Genomic DNA, 16,223 nt, shown 5'->3' with positions numbered 1-16,223 from the left:
AGAAGCAAAATGCACACTGCTTCAGTGTGACCATGTGGTTTTCCATTCTTGCTCCAGTTTTCCCTGCTCTTTTGCTAGTGCTTCACTCGGCAGAATGTTTTGACCAGAAGAGTTCTCCCTGAAAATTATGTCTGCAGGACAGACACACTGCATACCGAGGGGATGTAGCTCAGTGGTAGAGCACTTGTTTTGCATGTATGAGGCCCCGGGTCCAATCCCTGGCATCTCCAATTGTTTCCCTTTTTTTGACTGTCATATGGTCTCTGTCCACTAGATGGCTCTTTGAGCACGGTAATCCTCTGGTGGAATACTTCCCCTGGAAGTCATCTCTTATGGAGAAGAATAATGCACACTGCTTCAGTGTGACCATGTGCTTTTCCAGTCTTGCTCCCGTTTTCCCTGGTCTTTTGCTAGTGCTTCAGTTGGCAGCATACTTTGACCGGAAGAATTCTCCCAGGAAAAGATGTCTGCAGGACAGACTCACCGCACACCAAGGGGATGTAGCTCAGTGGTAGAGCGCATGCTTCGCATGTATGAGGTCCCGGGTTCAATCCCCGGCATCTCCATTTGCATAAACTTCAGTGTGATTTTGTCCCGGTTATTTTGTATTTCACACTGCAACTCGGGCCATGATTATAGGATCATCGACATTCATATCTATTTGTCTGAGAAAACGCTGGTGCCCGTATCGCAAACCTGCCTGAAATATATCAGTGAGGTTTGCGTCCCTGCCAGTGTCAACATCCTGTATGCCTTCACAATCACTACAAATAGAAATGCACAGAGAGTACCATCACACCACAGTTTTAACCGTGCAGAATCGTGAAAGGATTGGCATTGCCTTGCGTTTCTTTTCAGTCGATTGTTTTGGTTCCGAATGTATAGCTCCACCATTGTACCTTTGTAGCATATGATGGCTAGCTTTAAAAATAATTTGTTTTCACTGGATGTGGCCACAGATGTACCTCTGTTGTCAACCTAAGTTGATCAGGTTCTGTAACTTGTTAGTTTTGAGCTGGAATATCCTACCAGCTCTGCTGCTGGGGCCTATCTCCGGCTTCTAAAAGCAAAAGCCTTGAACATATTGATATTTTTCATTAGTTGATCAGGGGGATTGCAGGGGGGGGCAGCTTTTCTGCATGTTTCTATGGACAACCAGAAACAGGTGGCTCTAAAATGAAGTCCGCCATTTGGAAACTCCAATTCGACAGTTACCATCAGTTCTGGGCGCTGTTAGTCCCAAGCAGCCAGCCAGCATCTGGTAGATTTCATAGGTCCTTGCTGGCAGCGGGGATGTAACTCAGTGGTAGAGCACCTGCTTTGGAAGTATGAGGCCACAGGTTCGATCCCCGGCATCTCCATATGATATGTTTCTTCAAGTGTGGGCTTTTTCCTGTACATGGGAATTAGGATGATGTGGTCTTTTGCCATACTAAATCCTGTTGCTGAACGTCTTCTCTTTGGAGCCGATGATTGTGGACATGCACGGTGCACCATGCTTCAGTGTGATGTCTGCTTTTTTCATTGGAAGCCTGTTAGCCTGATCTCTTACCGGGATGACACAAAGCAGACTCGTTCATACAGAGGGGCATTGGCTGAGAATAGTGTCTCCACCGGTCCCCCTGCTAGGCAGTGGTATCATTCTGAGGTGCTGTGCACGCTCACCAACTATCACCCCCTCTGACCTTTCCCACCGCAGAACACCCTGAATGCATTCAGCGGGTTATGCTTCATTCTAGGGCTGCAATGGATCGCCTAGTGGCAAAACCAATGGAAGCACCATTGACCTTCCGCAGAATTCCACTGCTTGTCTGCCTAGAGAAGCGACATCTGCCGAGTGTGCTAGGGACACTCATGACGGCAGAGCTATAGAGTGGTGGGTCCACTTTGCTTTCCACTAGCCAGCAAATACAGAAGGACATCCGAAAGAGGTGTCAGTCTATCTAGCAACATTTGTGGGCTTTCGGCTGGAGGAATTCCTGCGCGAAATGGTGCTATCTCATTTTTGGTGTTTGAAGACATACATATATATATATATATATATATATTTATTTATTTTTTCTCCATAACTACACTTCTCAAATCTGGGGCATCTATCCGAGATGGCCGTGTCACATTATGTGATGTCTCAGGCACCAACGTGATGAGATCGACCTGGCGCTTTAACTTTGTCATTGTAAGTAGTAAGATGTAATTTGGCAGTTGTCATGTTTTTTCATATGCACTACTGCAAACCCCTTTCCTTACTTAGCCCACTCCCTCCTGAAGCTTTTAGGTGTGATGAGGAAGTGTCCTCTCAGCGGGGATGTAGCTCAGTTGTAGAGCGCATGCTTTGCATGTATGAGGACCCGGGGCATTTCCACTTGTTTCTCTTTTTGACTGTCAAATGATCTCTATCCACTAGATGGCCCTTTGAGCACAGTAATCCTCTGGTGGAAATCTTCCCCTGGAAGTCATCTCTTATGGAGAAGCAAAATGCACACTGCTTCAGTGTGACCATGTGGTTTTCCATTCTTGCTCCAGTTTTCCCTGCTCTTTTGCTAGTGCTTCACTCGGCAGAATGTTTTGACCAGAAGAGTTCTCCCTGAAAATTATGTCTGCAGGACAGACACACTGCATACCGAGGGGATGTAGCTCAGTGGTAGAGCACTTGTTTTGCATGTATGAGGCCCCGGGTCCAATCCCTGGCATCTCCAATTGTTTCCCTTTTTTTGACTGTCATATGGTCTCTGTCCACTAGATGGCTCTTTGGGCACGGTAATCCTCTGGTGGAATACTTCCCCTGGAAGTCATCTCTTATGGAGAAGCATAATGCACACTGCTTCAGTGTGACCATGTGCTTTTCCAGTCTTGCTCCCGTTTTCCCTGGTCTTTTGCTAGTGCTTCAGTTGGCAGCATACTTTGACCGGAAGAATTCTCCCAGGAAAAGATGTCTGCAGGACAGACTCACCGCACACCAAGGGGATGTAGCTCAGTGGTAGAGCGCATGCTTCGCATGTATGAGGTCCCGGGTTCAATCCCCGGCACCTCCATTTGCATAAACTTCAGTGTGATTTTGTCCCGGTTATTTTGTATTTCACACTGCAACTCAGGCCATGATTATAGGATCATCGACATTCATATCTATTTGTCTGAGAAAACGCTGGTGCCCGTATCGCAAACCTGCCTGTAATATATCAGTGAGGTTTGCGTCCCTGCCAGTGTCAACATCCTGTATGCCTTCACAATCACTACAAATAGAAATGCACAGAGAGTACCATCACACCACAGTTTTAACTGTGCAGAATCGTGAAAGGATTGGCATTGCCTTGCGTTTCTTTTCAGTCGATTGTTTTGGTTCCGAATGTATAGCTCCACCATTGTACCTTTGTAGCATATGATGGCCAGCTTTAAAAATAATTTGTTTTCACTGGATGTGGCCACAGATGTAACTCTGTTGTCAACCTAAGTTGATCAGGTTCTGTAACTTGTTAGTTTTGAGCTGGAATATCCTACCAGCTCTGCTGCTGGGGCCTATCTCCGGCTTCTAAAAGCAAAAGCCTTGAACATATTGATATTTTTCATTAGTTGATCAGGGGGATTGCAGGGGGGGGCAGCTTTTCTGCATGTTTCTATGGACAACCAGAAACAGGTGGCTCTAAAATGAAGTCCGCCATTTGGAAACTCCAATTCGACAGTTACCATCAGTTCTGGGCGCTGTTAGTCCCAAGCAGCCAGCCAGCATCTGGTAGATTTCATAGGTCCTTGCTGGCAGCGGGGATGTAACTCAGTGGTAGAGCACCTGCTTTGGAAGTATGAGGCCACAGGTTCGATCCCCGGCGTCTCCATATGACATGTTTCTTCAAGTGTGGGCTTTTTCCTGTACATGGGAATTAGGATGATGTGGTCTTTTGCCATACTAAATCCTGTTGCTGAACGTCTTCTCTTTGGAGCCGATGATTGTGGACATGCACGGTGCACCATGCTTCAGTGTGATGTCTGCTTTTTTCATTGGAAGCCTGTTAGCCTGATCTCTTACCGGGATGACACAAAGCAGACTCGTTCAGACAGAGGGGCATTGGCTGAGAATAGTGTCTCCACCGGTCCCCCTGCTAGGCAGTGGTATCATTCTGAGGTGCTGTGCACGCTCACCAACTATCACCCCCTCTGACCTTTCCCACCGCAGAACACCCTGAATGCATTCAGCGGGTTATGCTTCATTCTAGGGCTGCAATGGATCGCCTAGTGGCAAAACCAATGGAAGCACCATTGACCTTCCGCAGAATTCCACTGCTTGTCTGCCTAGAGAAGCGACATCTGCCGAGTGTGCTAGGGACACTCATGACGGCAGAGCTATAGAGTGGTGGGTCCACTTTGCTTTCCACTAGCCAGCAAATACAGAAGGACATCCGAAAGAGGTGTCAGTCTATCTAGCAACATTTGTGGGCTTTCGGCTGGAGGAATTCCTGCGCGAAATGGTGCTATCTCATTTTTGGTGTTTGAAGACATATATATATATATATATATATATTTATTTATTTTTTCTCCATAACTACACTTCTCAAATCTGGGGCATCTATCCGAGATGGCCGTGTCACATTATGTGATGTCTCAGGCACCAACGTGATGAGATCGACCTGGCGCTTTAACTTTGTCATTGTAAGTAGTAAGATGTAATTTGGCAGTTGTCATGTTTTTTCATATGCACTACTGCAAACCCCTTTCCTTACTTAGCCCACTCCCTCCTGAAGCTTTTAGGTGTGATGAGGAAGTGTCCTCTCAGCGGGGATGTAGCTCAGTTGTAGAGCGCATGCTTTGCATGTATGAGGACCCGGGGCATTTCCACTTGTTTCTCTTTTTGACTGTCAAATGATCTCTATCCACTAGATGGCCCTTTGAGCACAGTAATCCTCTGGTGGAAATCTTCCCCTGGAAGTCATCTCTTATGGAGAAGCAAAATGCACACTGCTTCAGTGTGACCATGTGGTTTTCCATTCTTGCTCCAGTTTTCCCTGCTCTTTTGCTAGTGCTTCACTCGGCAGAATGTTTTGACCAGAAGAGTTCTCCCTGAAAATTATGTCTGCAGGACAGACACACTGCATACCGAGGGGATGTAGCTCAGTGGTAGAGCACTTGTTTTGCATGTATGAGGCCCCGGGTCCAATCCCTGGCATCTCCAATTGTTTCCCTTTTTTTGACTGTCATATGGTCTCTGTCCACTAGATGGCTCTTTGAGCACGGTAATCCTCTGGTGGAATACTTCCCCTGGAAGTCATCTCTTATGGAGAAGCATAATGCACACTGCTTCAGTGTGACCATGTGCTTTTCCAGTCTTGCTCCCGTTTTCCCTGGTCTTTTGCTAGTGCTTCAGTTGGCAGCATACTTTGACCGGAAGAATTCTCCCAGGAAAAGATGTCTGCAGGACAGACTCACCGCACACCAAGGGGATGTAGCTCAGTGGTAGAGCGCATGCTTCGCATGTATGAGGTCCCGGGTTCAATCCCCGGCACCTCCATTTGCATAAACTTCAGTGTGATTTTGTCCCGGTTATTTTGTATTTCACACTGCAACTCGGGCCATGATTATAGGATCATCGACATTCATATCTATTTGTCTGAGAAAACGCTGGTGCCCGTATCGCAAACCTGCCTGTAATATATCAGTGAGGTTTGCGTCCCTGCCAGTGTCAACATCCTGTATGCCTTCACAATCACTACAAATAGAAATGCACAGAGAGTACCATCACACCACAGTTTTAACTGTGCAGAATCGTGAAAGGATTGGCATTGCCTTGCGTTTCTTTTCAGTCGATTGTTTTGGTTCCGAATGTATAGCTCCACCATTGTACCTTTGTAGCATATGATGGCCAGCTTTAAAAATAATTTGTTTTCACTGGATGTGGCCACAGATGTACCTCTGTTGTCAACCTAAGTTGATCAGGTTCTGTAACTTGTTAGTTTTGAGCTGGAATATCCTACCAGCTCTGCTGCTGGGGCCTATCTCCGGCTTCTAAAAGCAAAAGCCTTGAACATATTGATATTTTTCATTAGTTGATCAGGGGGATTGCAGGGGGGGGCAGCTTTTCTGCATGTTTCTATGGACAACCAGAAACAGGTGGCTCTAAAATGAAGTCCGCCATTTGGAAACTCCAATTCGACAGTTACCATCAGTTCTGGGCGCTGTTAGTCCCAAGCAGCCAGCCAGCATCTGGTAGATTTCATAGGTCCTTGCTGGCAGCGGGGATGTAACTCAGTGGTAGAGCACCTGCTTTGGAAGTATGAGGCCACAGGTTCGATCCCCGGCGTCTCCATATGACATGTTTCTTCAAGTGTGGGCTTTTTCCTGTACATGGGAATTAGGATGATGTGGTCTTTTGCCATACTAAATCCTGTTGCTGAACGTCTTCTCTTTGGAGCCGATGATTGTGGACATGCACGGTGCACCATGCTTCAGTGTGATGTCTGCTTTTTTCATTGGAAGCCTGTTAGCCTGATCTCTTACCGGGATGACACAAAGCAGACTCGTTCAGACAGAGGGGCATTGGCTGAGAATAGTGTCTCCACCGGTCCCCCTGCTAGGCAGTGGTATCATTCTGAGGTGCTGTGCACGCTCACCAACTATCACCCCCTCTGACCTTTCCCACCGCAGAACACCCTGAATGCATTCAGCGGGTTATGCTTCATTCTAGGGCTGCAATGGATCGCCTAGTGGCAAAACCAATGGAAGCACCATTGACCTTCCGCAGAATTCCACTGCTTGTCTGCCTAGAGAAGCGACATCTGCCGAGTGTGCTAGGGACACTCATGACGGCAGAGCTATAGAGTGGTGGGTCCACTTTGCTTTCCACTAGCCAGCAAATACAGAAGGACATCCGAAAGAGGTGTCAGTCTATCTAGCAACATTTGTGGGCTTTCGGCTGGAGGAATTCCTGCGCGAAATGGTGCTATCTCATTTTTGGTGTTTGAAGACATACATATATATATATATATATATATATTTATTTATTTTTTCTCCATAACTACACTTCTCAAATCTGGGGCATCTATCCGAGATGGCCGTGTCACATTATGTGATGTCTCAGGCACCAACGTGATGAGATCGACCTGGCGCTTTAACTTTGTCATTGTAAGTAGTAAGATGTAATTTGGCAGTTGTCATGTTTTTTCATATGCACTACTGCAAACCCCTTTCCTTACTTAGCCCACTCCCTCCTGAAGCTTTTAGGTGTGATGAGGAAGTGTCCTCTCAGCGGGGATGTAGCTCAGTTGTAGAGCGCATGCTTTGCATGTATGAGGACCCGGGGCATTTCCACTTGTTTCTCTTTTTGACTGTCAAATGATCTCTATCCACTAGATGGCCCTTTGAGCACAGTAATCCTCTGGTGGAAATCTTCCCCTGGAAGTCATCTCTTATGGAGAAGCAAAATGCACACTGCTTCAGTGTGACCATGTGGTTTTCCATTCTTGCTCCAGTTTTCCCTGCTCTTTTGCTAGTGCTTCACTCGGCAGAATGTTTTGACCAGAAGAGTTCTCCCTGAAAATTATGTCTGCAGGACAGACACACTGCATACCGAGGGGATGTAGCTCAGTGGTAGAGCACTTGTTTTGCATGTATGAGGCCCCGGGTCCAATCCCTGGCATCTCCAATTGTTTCCCTTTTTTTGACTGTCATATGGTCTCTGTCCACTAGATGGCTCTTTGAGCACGGTAATCCTCTGGTGGAATACTTCCCCTGGAAGTCATCTCTTATGGAGAAGCATAATGCACACTGCTTCAGTGTGACCATGTGCTTTTCCAGTCTTGCTCCCGTTTTCCCTGGTCTTTTGCTAGTGCTTCAGTTGGCAGCATACTTTGACCGGAAGAATTCTCCCAGGAAAAGATGTCTGCAGGACAGACTCACCGCACACCAAGGGGATGTAGCTCAGTGGTAGAGCGCATGCTTCGCATGTATGAGGTCCCGGGTTCAATCCCCGGCACCTCCATTTGCATAAACTTCAGTGTGATTTTGTCCCGGTTATTTTGTATTTCACACTGCAACTCGGGCCATGATTATAGGATCATCGACATTCATATCTATTTGTCTGAGAAAACGCTGGTGCCCGTATCGCAAACCTGCCTGTAATATATCAGTGAGGTTTGCGTCCCTGCCAGTGTCAACATCCTGTATGCCTTCACAATCACTACAAATAGAAATGCACAGAGAGTACCATCACACCACAGTTTTAACTGTGCAGAATCGTGAAAGGATTGGCATTGCCTTGCGTTTCTTTTCAGTCGATTGTTTTGGTTCCGAATGTATAGCTCCACCATTGTACCTTTGTAGCATATGATGGCCAGCTTTAAAAATAATTTGTTTTCACTGGATGTGGCCACAGATGTACCTCTGTTGTCAACCTAAGTTGATCAGGTTCTGTAACTTGTTAGTTTTGAGCTGGAATATCCTACCAGCTCTGCTGCTGGGGCCTATCTCCGGCTTCTAAAAGCAAAAGCCTTGAACATATTGATATTTTTCATTAGTTGATCAGGGGGATTGCAGGGGGGGGCAGCTTTTCTGCATGTTTCTATGGACAACCAGAAACAGGTGGCTCTAAAATGAAGTCCGCCATTTGGAAACTCCAATTCGACAGTTACCATCAGTTCTGGGCGCTGTTAGTCCCAAGCAGCCAGCCAGCATCTGGTAGATTTCATAGGTCCTTGCTGGCAGCGGGGATGTAACTCAGTGGTAGAGCACCTGCTTTGGAAGTATGAGGCCACAGGTTCGATCCCCGGCGTCTCCATATGACATGTTTCTTCAAGTGTGGGCTTTTTCCTGTACATGGGAATTAGGATGATGTGGTCTTTTGCCATACTAAATCCTGTTGCTGAACGTCTTCTCTTTGGAGCCGATGATTGTGGACATGCACGGTGCACCATGCTTCAGTGTGATGTCTGCTTTTTTCATTGGAAGCCTGTTAGCCTGATCTCTTACCGGGATGACACAAAGCAGACTCGTTCAGACAGAGGGGCATTGGCTGAGAATAGTGTCTCCACCGGTCCCCCTGCTAGGCAGTGGTATCATTCTGAGGTGCTGTGCACGCTCACCAACTATCACCCCCTCTGACCTTTCCCACCGCAGAACACCCTGAATGCATTCAGCGGGTTATGCTTCATTCTAGGGCTGCAATGGATCGCCTAGTGGCAAAACCAATGGAAGCACCATTGACCTTCCGCAGAATTCCACTGCTTGTCTGCCTAGAGAAGCGACATCTGCCGAGTGTGCTAGGGACACTCATGACGGCAGAGCTATAGAGTGGTGGGTCCACTTTGCTTTCCACTAGCCAGCAAATACAGAAGGACATCCGAAAGAGGTGTCAGTCTATCTAGCAACATTTGTGGGCTTTCGGCTGGAGGAATTCCTGCGCGAAATGGTGCTATCTCATTTTTGGTGTTTGAAGACATATATATATATATATATATATATATTTATTTATTTTTTCTCCATAACTACACTTCTCAAATCTGGGGCATCTATCCGAGATGGCCGTGTCACATTATGTGATGTCTCAGGCACCAACGTGATGAGATCGACCTGGCGCTTTAACTTTGTCATTGTAAGTAGTAAGATGTAATTTGGCAGTTGTCATGTTTTTTCATATGCACTACTGCAAACCCCTTTCCTTACTTAGCCCACTCCCTCCTGAAGCTTTTAGGTGTGATGAGGAAGTGTCCTCTCAGCGGGGATGTAGCTCAGTTGTAGAGCGCATGCTTTGCATGTATGAGGACCCGGGGCATTTCCACTTGTTTCTCTTTTTGACTGTCAAATGATCTCTATCCACTAGATGGCCCTTTGAGCACAGTAATCCTCTGGTGGAAATCTTCCCCTGGAAGTCATCTCTTATGGAGAAGCAAAATGCACACTGCTTCAGTGTGACCATGTGGTTTTCCATTCTTGCTCCAGTTTTCCCTGCTCTTTTGCTAGTGCTTCACTCGGCAGAATGTTTTGACCAGAAGAGTTCTCCCTGAAAATTATGTCTGCAGGACAGACACACTGCATACCGAGGGGATGTAGCTCAGTGGTAGAGCACTTGTTTTGCATGTATGAGGCCCCGGGTCCAATCCCTGGCATCTCCAATTGTTTCCCTTTTTTTGACTGTCATATGGTCTCTGTCCACTAGATGGCTCTTTGAGCACGGTAATCCTCTGGTGGAATACTTCCCCTGGAAGTCATCTCTTATGGAGAAGCATAATGCACACTGCTTCAGTGTGACCATGTGCTTTTCCAGTCTTGCTCCCGTTTTCCCTGGTCTTTTGCTAGTGCTTCAGTTGGCAGCATACTTTGACCGGAAGAATTCTCCCAGGAAAAGATGTCTGCAGGACAGACTCACCGCACACCAAGGGGATGTAGCTCAGTGGTAGAGCGCATGCTTCGCATGTATGAGGTCCCGGGTTCAATCCCCGGCACCTCCATTTGCATAAACTTCAGTGTGATTTTGTCCCGGTTATTTTGTATTTCACACTGCAACTCGGGCCATGATTATAGGATCATCGACATTCATATCTATTTGTCTGAGAAAACGCTGGTGCCCGTATCGCAAACCTGCCTGTAATATATCAGTGAGGTTTGCGTCCCTGCCAGTGTCAACATCCTGTATGCCTTCACAATCACTACAAATAGAAATGCACAGAGAGTACCATCACACCACAGTTTTAACTGTGCAGAATCGTGAAAGGATTGGCATTGCCTTGCGTTTCTTTTCAGTCGATTGTTTTGGTTCCGAATGTATAGCTCCACCATTGTACCTTTGTAGCATATGATGGCCAGCTTTAAAAATAATTTGTTTTCACTGGATGTGGCCACAGATGTACCTCTGTTGTCAACCTAAGTTGATCAGGTTCTGTAACTTGTTAGTTTTGAGCTGGAATATCCTACCAGCTCTGCTGCGGGGGCCTATCTCCGGCTTCTAAAAGCAAAAGCCTTGAACATATTGATATTTTTCATTAGTTGATCAGGGGGATTGCAGGGGGGGGCAGCTTTTCTGCATGTTTCTATGGACAACCAGAAACAGGTGGCTCTAAAATGAAGTCCGCCATTTGGAAACTCCAATTCGACAGTTACCATCAGTTCTGGGCGCTGTTAGTCCCAAGCAGCCAGCCAGCATCTGGTAGATTTCATAGGTCCTTGCTGGCAGCGGGGATGTAACTCAGTGGTAGAGCACCTGCTTTGGAAGTATGAGGCCACAGGTTCGATCCCCGGCGTCTCCATATGACATGTTTCTTCAAGTGTGGGCTTTTTCCTGTACATGGGAATTAGGATGATGTGGTCTTTTGCCATACTAAATCCTGTTGCTGAACGTCTTCTCTTTGGAGCCGATGATTGTGGACATGCACGGTGCACCATGCTTCAGTGTGATGTCTGCTTTTTTCATTGGAAGCCTGTTAGCCTGATCTCTTACCGGGATGACACAAAGCAGACTCGTTCAGACAGAGGGGCATTGGCTGAGAATAGTGTCTCCACCGGTCCCCCTGCTAGGCAGTGGTATCATTCTGAGGTGCTGTGCACGCTCACCAACTATCACCCCCTCTGACCTTTCCCACCGCAGAACACCCTGAATGCATTCAGCGGGTTATGCTTCATTCTAGGGCTGCAATGGATCGCCTAGTGGCAAAACCAATGGAAGCACCATTGACCTTCCGCAGAATTCCACTGCTTGTCTGCCTAGAGAAGCGACATCTGCCGAGTGTGCTAGGGACACTCATGACGGCAGAGCTATAGAGTGGTGGGTCCACTTTGCTTTCCACTAGCCAGCAAATACAGAAGGACATCCGAAAGAGGTGTCAGTCTATCTAGCAACATTTGTGGGCTTTCGGCTGGAGGAATTCCTGCGCGAAATGGTGCTATCTCATTTTTGGTGTTTGAAGACATACATATATATATATATATATATATATATTTATTTATTTTTTCTCCATAACTACACTTCTCAAATCTGGGGCATCTATCCGAGATGGCCGTGTCACATTATGTGATGTCTCAGGCACCAACGTGATGAGATCGACCTGGCGCTTTAACTTTGTCATTGTAAGTAGTAAGATGTAATTTGGCAGTTGTCATGTTTTTTCATATGCACTACTGCAAACCCCTTTCCTTACTTAGCCCACTCCCTCCTGAAGCTTTTAGGTGTGATGAGGAAGTGTCCTCTCAGCGGGGATGTAGCTCAGTTGTAGAGCGCATGCTTTGCATGTATGAGGACCCGGGGCATTTCCACTTGTTTCTCTTTTTGACTGTCAAATGATCTCTATCCACTAGATGGCCCTTTGAGCACAGTAATCCTCTGGTGGAAATCTTCCCCTGGAAGTCATCTCTTATGGAGAAGCAAAATGCACACTGCTTCAGTGTGACCACGTGGTTTTCCATTCTTGCTCCAGTTTTCCCTGCTCTTTTGCTAGTGCTTCACTCGGCAGAATGTTTTGACCAGAAGAGTTCTCCCTGAAAATTATGTCTGCAGGACAGACACACTGCATACCGAGGGGATGTAGCTCAGTGGTAGAGCACTTGTTTTGCATGTATAAGGCCCCGGGTCCAATCCCTGGCATCTCCAATTGTTTCCCTTTTTTTGACTGTCATATGGTCTCTGTCCACTAGATGGCTCTTTGAGCACGGTAATCCTCTGGTGGAATACTTCCCCTGGAAGTCATCTCTTATGGAGAAGCATAATGCACACTGCTTCAGTGTGACCATGTGCTTTTCCAGTCTTGCTCCCGTTTTCCCTGGTCTTTTGCTAGTGCTTCAGTTGGCAGCATACTTTGACCGGAAGAATTCTCCCAGGAAAAGATGTCTGCAGGACAGACTCACCGCACACCAAGGGGATGTAGCTCAGTGGTAGAGCGCATGCTTCGCATGTATGAGGTCCCGGGTTCAATCCCCGGCACCTCCATTTGCATAAACTTCAGTGTGATTTTGTCCCGGTTATTTTGTATTTCACACTGCAACTCGGGCCATGATTATAGGATCATCGACATTCATATCTATTTGTCTGAGAAAACGCTGGTGCCCGTATCGCAAACCTGCCTGTAATATATCAGTGAGGTTTGCGTCCCTGCCAGTGTCAACATCCTGTATGCCTTCACAATCACTACAAATAGAAATGCACAGAGAGTACCATCACACCACAGTTTTAACTGTGCAGAATCGTGAAAGGATTGGCATTGCCTTGCGTTTCTTTTCAGTCGATTGTTTTGGTTCCGAATGTATAGCTCCACCATTGTACCTTTGTAGCATATGATGGCTAGCTTTAAAAATAATTTGTTTTCACTGGATGTGGCCACAGATGTACCTCTGTTGTCAACCTAAGTTGATCAGGTTCTGTAACTTGTTAGTTTTGAGCTGGAATATCCTACCAGCTCTGCTGCTGGGGCCTATCTCCGGCTTCTAAAAGCAAAAGCCTTGAACATATTGATATTTTTCATTAGTTGATCAGGGGGATTGCAGGGGGGGGGCAGCTTTTCTGCATGTTTCTATGGACAACCAGAAACAGGTGGCTCTAAAATGAAGTCCGCCATTTGGAAACTCCAATTCGACAGTTACCATCAGTTCTGGGCGCTGTTAGTCCCAAGCAGCCAGCCAGCATCTGGTAGATTTCATAGGTCCTTGCTGGCAGCGGGGATGTAACTCAGTGGTAGAGCACCTGCTTTGGAAGTATGAGGCCACAGGTTCGATCCCCGGCGTCTCCATATGACATGTTTCTTCAAGTGTGGGCTTTTTCCTGTACATGGGAATTAGGATGATGTGGTCTTTTGCCATACTAAATCCTGTTGCTGAACGTCTTCTCTTTGGAGCCGATGATTGTGGACATGCACGGTGCACCATGCTTCAGTGTGATGTCTGCTTTTTTCATTGGAAGCCTGTTAGCCTGATCTCTTACCGGGATGACACAAAGCAGACTCGTTCAGACAGAGGGGCATTGGCTGAGAATAGTGTCTCCACCGGTCCCCCTGCTAGGCAGTGGTATCATTCTGAGGTGCTGTGCACGCTCACCAACTATCACCCCCTCTGACCTTTCCCACCGCAGAACACCCTGAATGCATTCAGCGGGTTATGCTTCATTCTAGGGCTGCAATGGATCGCCTAGTGGCAAAACCAATGGAAGCACCATTGACTTTCCGCAGAATTCCACTGCTTGTCTGCCTAGAGAAGCGACATCTGCCGAGTGTGCTAGGGACACTCATGACGGCAGAGCTATAGAGTGGTGGGTCCACTTTGCTTTCCACTAGCCAGCAAATACAGAAGGACATCCGAAAGAGGTGTCAGTCTATCTAGCAACATTTGTGGGCTTTCGGCTGGAGGAATTCCTGCGCGAAATGGTGCTATCTCATTTTTGGTGTTTGAAGACATATATATATATATATATATATATATATATTTATTTATTTTTTCTCCATAACTACACTTCTCAAATCTGGGGCATCTATCCGAGATGGCCGTGTCACATTATGTGATGTCTCAGGCACCAACGTGATGAGATCGACCTGGCGCTTTAACTTTGTCATTGTAAGTAGTAAGATGTAATTTGGCAGTTGTCATGTTTTTTCATATGCACTACTGCAAACCCCTTTCCTTACTTAGCCCACTCCCTCCTGAAGCTTTTAGGTGTGATGAGGAAGTGTCCTCTCAGCGGGGATGTAGCTCAGTTGTAGAGCGCATGCTTTGCATGTATGAGGACCCGGGGCATTTCCACTTGTTTCTCTTTTTGACTGTCAAATGATCTCTATCCACTAGATGGCCCTTTGAGCACAGTAATCCTCTGGTGGAAATCTTCCCCTGGAAGTCATCTCTTATGGAGAAGCAAAATGCACACTGCTTCAGTGTGACCATGTGGTTTTCCATTCTTGCTCCAGTTTTCCCTGCTCTTTTGCTAGTGCTTCACTCGGCAGAATGTTTTGACCAGAAGAGTTCTCCCTGAAAATTATGTCTGCAGGACAGACACACTGCATACCGAGGGGATGTAGCTCAGTGGTAGAGCACTTGTTTTGCATGTATGAGGCCCCGGGTCCAATCCCTGGCATCTCCAATTGTTTCCCTTTTTTTGACTGTCATATGGTCTCTGTCCACTAGATGGCTCTTTGAGCACGGTAATCCTCTGGTGGAATACTTCCCCTGGAAGTCATCTCTTATGGAGAAGAATAATGCACACTGCTTCAGTGTGACCATGTGCTTTTCCAGTCTTGCTCCCGTTTTCCCTGGTCTTTTGCTAGTGCTTCAGTTGGCAGCATACTTTGACCGGAAGAATTCTCCCAGGAAAAGATGTCTGCAGGACAGACTCACCGCACACCAAGGGGATGTAGCTCAGTGGTAGAGCGCATGCTTCGCATGTATGAGGTCCCGGGTTCAATCCCCGGCATCTCCATTTGCATAAACTTCAGTGTGATTTTGTCCCGGTTATTTTGTATTTCACACTGCAACTCGGGCCATGATTATAGGATCATCGACATTCATATCTATTTGTCTGAGAAAACGCTGGTGCCCGTATCGCAAACCTGCCTGAAATATATCAGTGAGGTTTGCGTCCCTGCCAGTGTCAACATCCTGTATGCCTTCACAATCACTACAAATAGAAATGCACAGAGAGTACCATCACACCACAGTTTTAACCGTGCAGAATCGTGAAAGGATTGGCATTGCCTTGCGTTTCTTTTCAGTCGATTGTTTTGGTTCCGAATGTATAGCTCCACCATTGTACCTTTGTAGCATATGATGGCTAGCTTTAAAAATAATTTGTTTTCACTGGATGTGGCCACAGATGTACCTCTGTTGTCAACCTAAGTTGATCAGGTTCTGTAACTTGTTAGTTTTGAGCTGGAATATCCTACCAGCTCTGCTGCTGGGGCCTATCTCCGGCTTCTAAAAGCAAAAGCCTTGAACATATTGATATTTTTCATTAGTTGATCAGGGGGATTGCAGGGGGGGGCAGCTTTTCTGCATGTTTCTATGGACAACCAGAAACAGGTGGCTCTAAAATGAAGTCCGCCATTTGGAAACTCCAATTCGACAGTTACCATCAGTTCTGGGCGCTGTTAGTCCCAAGCAGCCAGCCAGCATCTGGTAGATTTCATAGGTCCTTGCTGGCAGCGGGGATGTAACTCAGTGGTAGAGCACCTGCTTTGGAAGTATGAGGCCACAGGTTCGATCCCCGGCATCTCCATATGATATGTTTCTTCAAGTGTGGGCTTTTTCCTGTACATGGGAATTAGGATGATGTGGTCTTTTGC

General features: G+C 46.6%; 7 non-coding genes across 7 annotated transcripts; all 7 read left to right on the top strand.

Annotated features, from left to right (window-relative positions):
* The first annotated feature begins 494 nt into the window (after positions 1-494).
* On the top strand, positions 495-566 carry TRNAA-CGC (transfer RNA alanine (anticodon CGC)). The gene has a single exon. It is a non-coding gene; the product is annotated as a tRNA-Ala (tRNA).
* A 2,394-nt stretch (positions 567-2,960) lies between these two features.
* On the top strand, positions 2,961-3,032 carry TRNAA-CGC (transfer RNA alanine (anticodon CGC)). Its single transcript has one exon. It is a non-coding gene; the product is annotated as a tRNA-Ala (tRNA).
* A 2,390-nt stretch (positions 3,033-5,422) lies between these two features.
* TRNAA-CGC (transfer RNA alanine (anticodon CGC)) lies at positions 5,423-5,494 on the top strand. Its single transcript has one exon. It is a non-coding gene; the product is annotated as a tRNA-Ala (tRNA).
* A 2,394-nt stretch (positions 5,495-7,888) lies between these two features.
* Positions 7,889-7,960, top strand: TRNAA-CGC (transfer RNA alanine (anticodon CGC)). The gene has a single exon. It is a non-coding gene; the product is annotated as a tRNA-Ala (tRNA).
* Positions 7,961-10,352: 2,392 nt separating this feature from the next.
* TRNAA-CGC (transfer RNA alanine (anticodon CGC)) lies at positions 10,353-10,424 on the top strand. The gene has a single exon. It is a non-coding gene; the product is annotated as a tRNA-Ala (tRNA).
* Positions 10,425-12,820: 2,396 nt separating this feature from the next.
* Positions 12,821-12,892, top strand: TRNAA-CGC (transfer RNA alanine (anticodon CGC)). Its single transcript has one exon. It is a non-coding gene; the product is annotated as a tRNA-Ala (tRNA).
* Positions 12,893-15,289: 2,397 nt separating this feature from the next.
* Positions 15,290-15,361, top strand: TRNAA-CGC (transfer RNA alanine (anticodon CGC)). The gene has a single exon. It is a non-coding gene; the product is annotated as a tRNA-Ala (tRNA).
* The last annotated feature ends 862 nt before the right edge of the window (positions 15,362-16,223 follow it).

The sequence above is a fragment of the Ambystoma mexicanum genome, assembly GCF_040938575.1.
Source record: "Ambystoma mexicanum isolate Mex_15411 chromosome 12 unlocalized genomic scaffold, UKY_AmexF1_1 Mex_chr12_unloc.1, whole genome shotgun sequence".
Lineage (NCBI taxonomy): Eukaryota > Metazoa > Chordata > Amphibia > Caudata > Ambystomatidae > Ambystoma > Ambystoma mexicanum.
This window is presented reverse-complemented; position numbering and strand designations above follow the sequence as displayed.